Below are 6,000 nucleotides of genomic sequence, written 5' to 3' on the forward strand. Positions count from 1 at the left end.
GAAGGACGGTGACGATGATGAGAAGGACGGTGAAGATGACGAGAAGGACGGTGACGATGATGAGAAGGACGGTGAAGATGACGAGAAGGACGGTGACGATGATGAGAAGGACGGTGAAGATGACGAGAAGGACGGTGACGATGACGAGAAGGACGGTGAAGATGATGAGAAGGACGGTGAAGATGATGAGAAGGACGGTGACGATGAGGAGAAGGACGGTGACGATGATGAGAAGGACGGTGAAGATGATGAGAAGGACGGTGAAGATGATGAGAAGGACGGTGAAGATGATGAGAAGGACGGTGAAGATGATGAGAAGGACGGTGAAGATGATGAGAAGGACGGTGACGATGAGGAGAAGGACGGTGACGATGATGAGAAGGACGGTGAAGATGATGAGAAGGACGGTGAAGATGATGAGAAGGACGGTGAAGATGATGAGAAGGACGGTGAAGATGATGAGAAGGACGGTGAAGATGATGAGAAGGACGGTGAAAATGACGAGAAGGACGGTGAAGATGACGAGAAGGACGGTGACAATGATGAGAAGGACGGTGAAGATGACGAGAAGGACGGTGACGATGACGAGAAGGACGGTGAAGATGATGAGAAGGACGGTGACGATGATGAGAAGGACGGTGAAGATGACGAGAAGGATGGTGAAGATGATGAGAAGGACGGTGAAGATGATGAGAAGGACGGTGACGATGATGAGAAGGACGGTGACGATGACGAGAAGGACGGTGAAGATGACGAGAAGGACGGTGAAGATGACGAGAAGGATGGTGAAGATGATGAGAAGGACGGTGAAGATGACGAGAAGGACGGTGACGATGATGAGAAGGACGGTGACGATGATGAGAAGGACGGTGACGATGACGAGAAGGATGGTGACGATGACGAGAAGGACGGTGAAGATGACGAGAAGGACGGTGACGATGACGAGAAGGACGGTGACGATGATGAGAAGGACGGTGACGATGATGAGAAGGACGGTGAAGATGACGAGAAGGACGGTGGAGATGACGAGAAGGACGGTGAAGATGACGAGAAGGACGGTGACGATGACGAGAAGGACGGTGACGATGATGAGAAGGACGGTGACGATGATGAGAAGGACGGTGAAGATGACGAGGGGATGGGGACGACGATGGACTTGAGCAAGGTCCCCACAGCGACCCCTCTCACGCGAGGTCCCCACAGGGACCCCTCTCACGCGAGGTCCCCACAGGGACCCTCTCACACGAGGTGCCCACAGGGACCCCTCTCACACGAGGTCTCCCACAGGGGCCCCTCTCCCACGAGGCCCCCTGTGGGACCCCTCTCACGCGAGGTCCCCACAGGGACCCTCTCACGCGAGGTCCCCACAGGGACCCCTCTCACGCGAGGTTCCCACAGGGACCCCTCTCACACTGTCAGCGTGGACTCGCTCCGCTTCCTTTCTGGAACCTTCCAGCGGGTTCCTGGTGGGCCCCCTCTGTGAACTTTCCCCTAGATCCCCCCTCTCGTGAACACCCTGGCCTGCTGACGTCAGGACTGCCGTACGCCGCAGATCCCCTTTTCTGCCAGCAGCCAGCGCTCTGCCACTACGTATATATGTTGAACTTATTTCGCACCCTACGTAGCCAAGCGGGCTAAACTTTGGGTCTCTGTGGATTTCTATGGGTGTCTCTATGGGTCTGGGTGTCTGTGGGTCTCTGTATTTAGATATGTTGAACTGCAGAGGAGAGGCTACTACTTCTCTGTTTGGAGCTGGACCGGTACTGCCTGGATCTCTGTGGTATTCGGGAGGTCCAGTGGACCGGCTCTGGCTCCTGCCACCATGAGGGGTGGACAGTCCTCTACTCGGGGCAGGAAACTGCCAAAGAACAGGGATTGCCTCTTCTAAACAATATAATGAAGGGGGCGTGGGAGCGTGGCGGTGAGGTATGGGAAGCTGTAAGCCCCAGGTTACTGTGGGCTCACCTTCCCATCAACCAGAGGCGAGGAGTGGTGGTGGTGGTTAGTTATGCCGCCACCCAAGATAAACATCAATGGAGGGATACAGGCAAGGCCGATGAGTCAGATGCCTTCTATGAGCTCCTGTCACAAGTGCTGGCTAAAGTGGCCCCTCGGGATAGAGTCATCCTGTTGGGTGACTTCAATGCTCGAGTGGGTGATGATGCTGGCACCTGGGCTGGAGTGATTGGAAGGCGTAGAACCAGATCAACTTAATAACAACGGTAGGAGGCTGCCGGACTTCTGTGCAGCCCTTTGGCTTGTAATTGCTAACACGCTGTTCCGGCATCGGCGCATCCACACAGCATCATGGATGCACACCGGGTCCAAGCAAGAACATCTGCCCAACTATATAGTGACAGAACAGCGGATGCAAGCCCATGTCCTTGACACCAGGACCTACTGTGAAGTTGATCTGCCTACTGACCATCGGCTTGTCATCTGTAAAATGCGCCTGCCATTCTTTCACTCCGGTGGTGGATGTACACCCAGGGCCCCGTTCAAATCCACAGTGGCCTGGTCACAGCTAGCTGATGAAAGTTGCAAGTGGGAATTTCATCATCACTTGCAGCTGGGGTTGGCATCTTCCCCCCATCCTCCTGATGCTGAGGGGAAGTTGGTGAGGTTTAGGACTGTGACTCAGGCAGCTGGAATGGCTGCTTTGGGTACACAGTCCAAACCTCCCCAGAGGCCCTGGCTGACAGAGGAGGTGTTCCGGCTGGCTGATAATAAGCAACAGGCCCACTCCCACCAGCTACAGAATCCCACATTGGAGAATGAGGAGGCTTACTACAGCCTATTCTCGGAGGTTCGGAGAGCCGTGCGGTGTTGCAAGGATGGGTGGTGGTTGCGGGTTGCTGCCTCATTAGCCCACAATCAAATTAATTTGCAGCGGCACACCTATCACCATCATTAAGGGAAATAAAGGTGATCCGATCTCCGACCCCCAGGAACAGGTGGGGCAAAGTGGGGATGACCCTGCTGAGGCTGCGGTGCCTCAAATATTGGAAGAAGTAGTCACTTCATGTGAGTGGCTGGCTGAAGTGCGATCTGTTGAAGTACGGAAGGCAATTCAGAGTCAAACCAGAAAAATTGTCAGGCAGAAATTATTCTCTAAGCGAAATAATGAGGGAGGGTAGCGTTTGTGTCTAGACTGCCCTATATGACATCATAATAATAGTCTGAACCACTGGATGGGTTCCGCAGAATTGTAAGGATGCCCTGGTGGGGTCCCCCTCTTTAAGATGGGGGACCACACAGACTGTAACAATTATAGGAGCATCTCCCTCCTCAGTGTGCCGGGAATGGTCCAGGCAAGGATTATTCAACACCACCTTACCAAGCACGCTGAGGAGAGGCTTGCAGAGCCCCAATGTGGTTTCATGCCAGGGCGATTCAGCATAGATGCCGTATTTTCTGTCCGTCTACTCCAGGAGAGCTGTAGGTAATTCCAACAGGATCTACATCTCTGCTTTATTGCCCTGGTCAAGGCCTATGATACCATCGATAGACCTTGGCTCTGAGTTGTTCTTCGTGCTTTGGGAGTCCCTGACTCTACTCACAATCATTAAGGACCTTCATGATGGTGGGCAGGCGTGGGTAAAACTACGTGGCTAGGAGTCGGAGCCTTTCCCTGTTCACCTTCGGGTGCGACAGGGATGTCCTCTGGCTCCCACATTATTTAACGTATTTTTCGACCACGTATTTCGTGAAGCCTTCTATGGCTGTACCAGAGGAATCTGCATCTGGTGCAGATACAATGGTGGCTGATCGATGCCCGGGTACGGTCAAGGGATGGCTCCCTATTGGTCAACCATGTTATGTATGCTGATGATGTGGTGATTGCTGCTCATTCAGAGGAGTTGGAGGCGCTGCTACTGAACCTGGAGCGTGCCACTAAAAGTTGGGTCTCCACCATAAGCCCCACGAAAACTAAGCGGCTGCCTGGGTAGTATGTACCATTGGACACTCCACCCCCTCAACTCCCCTTTAGTGATGGGGCAGTTGTGGAGATAGTGGAGAGTTTTCCATACCTGGGCAGTGTGCTTATGACAGATTAGGTCTCACTGAATCAGTCGAGCGGCAATATATATTCATCAGCTGCGTAACGCTGTGTGGAAGCTACCTGGTCTTTCGCTCCACACGAAGCTTCAGGTCTTCTCGGCCACGGTCATTCCCTCCCTTCTCTTTGCTTGCGAAATGTGGATCCCCCTAATGGGACATCTTCGCCGGTTAGAAACATTTAGCCTGGCCTGCCTACGATCCATCCTGGGTTTAACTAGGCTGGAATGTGTAAGGAGCTCACAAATCCTTGAAAGACCTGGATAAAGTCTCATCGGTGAACTCCTCCGGCAGGCAAGGCTGCGTTTGCTGGGTCATGTAGCCTGCATGCCCAGCCATCGCATACCTAAACATCTTTTGTTTGGCCGGATAGAGGGGGCTAAACGGGTGCAACACGGGCTAGAGAGGAGATGGAGTGATGTGGTACAGGAGGACGTGGAGCTGAGTGGACTTGCCCGATGACTGGTACCAGCAGTGTCAAGATCGGCCTCTGTGGAGGAGGCACGTGAGGGACACTACTGGGTAGTTGGAGGCAGTTGCCCTCCAGCAACAACGGAGGGCAGAGGAGCGATGCTCACAACAACGAGCGGAGCACCGGGTGGCTAAAGCACAGCAAGTTGGCACAGTAGGGGGCACAGGTGATGCATCAGCCAGTCATCTCGGTCATCTCAGTCAGTCGACCCGTGGCACCTGGGTCTGCCCCGTGACCTCCTTCCAGTGGGCGTTCGACGCTTCACGTGGCCTCAAGGTGCACATGGCCTGGCCAAGCGCCATGGTGACGTCACCGCCACTTAGTGGTGAATGGCGGTTGTTGTTGTTATGTATGTTTAACTTTTTTCGCACCGTATGTAGCCAACCAGACAAATCTATGGGTCTCTCTGGATGCCTCTGGGTCTGGGTGTTTGTGGGTCTCTGTGTATGTATCTATGTATGTTGAACTTCTTTCGCACCATCCATAGCCAACCGTGCTAATCGGAGGTTGTGTGGTGCTAGGGACTACACACTAAAACACAACAAGCACTTTTAAAGAAATGAGTTTGTCAGTAATAAAGAGCAGCGGTTCTTCACCTGGGGTGTACGCTCCTCCTGGGGGTGCGAGATGCCTCTTCTGGGGGTGCGAGACATGGGCAGTTTTTTTAAAGTTAAATCATCAAAAATAAATTAGGCACGGGTACATAAGAACAACTACTTTTGTTTTATCAGACCTCTATATTTATTTACATTATACACGTTTTTTTAACAATTGAGAACCAAAGGGGGGTGCAAGGTGGCAGCGGTAAAGGTCAAGGATTACTGATCTAGATGATGATTTAAAAGTGCATCATAGCTCCCCATTGCTTTACTGATATCGGTAAGGGGAAGAGCGATCCAGAGGGCCGCACAAGCAGCACAGCATCTGAAAGCGATGTACTGACCGTCCCTTTATTCGATTGGCCCTGCCAAATTCCACTGCTGCTGCTTCTCCTGCTGCTATCACTTCTGCTGTTTGCTGCTGCTGCGAGGATGAACGGCGCTCGCGTGACGACGGTGGTTTATAGCTCCCCGCTGACAAGAACTCGGTCTCTTCACGACTTAATGCCTGCGTTGGTGGCCTTTGAGGCTGTCCTCTGTCGCAAGGTTCGGGGCTAATCTTATCACCGCTGTGCTGAATGATACGCACGCACGTTTGTGTCCAGTTAGACTCTGACTCCTGCAATGGCAGATTTTTGTTTTCCACTGTCTGCATCGTGAAATCTCGGTTTGAGCTAAAAACATTTTTTGATATTATTGAATGCCAACCACGGGCTGGAGAGGAGATGGAATGATGCGGTACGGGAGGATGTGAAGCTGAGTGGACTTGCCAATGACTAGTACCAGCAGTGTCAAGATCGGCTTCAGTGGAGGAGGCTCGTGCAGGCCGCTGCTACTGGGCAGTTGGAGGCAGTCGCCCTCCAGCAGTAG

This window comes from Lampetra fluviatilis, chromosome 66 (assembly GCF_964198595.1).
Source record: "Lampetra fluviatilis chromosome 66, kcLamFluv1.1, whole genome shotgun sequence".
Classification (NCBI taxonomy): Eukaryota; Metazoa; Chordata; class Hyperoartia; order Petromyzontiformes; family Petromyzontidae; genus Lampetra; species Lampetra fluviatilis.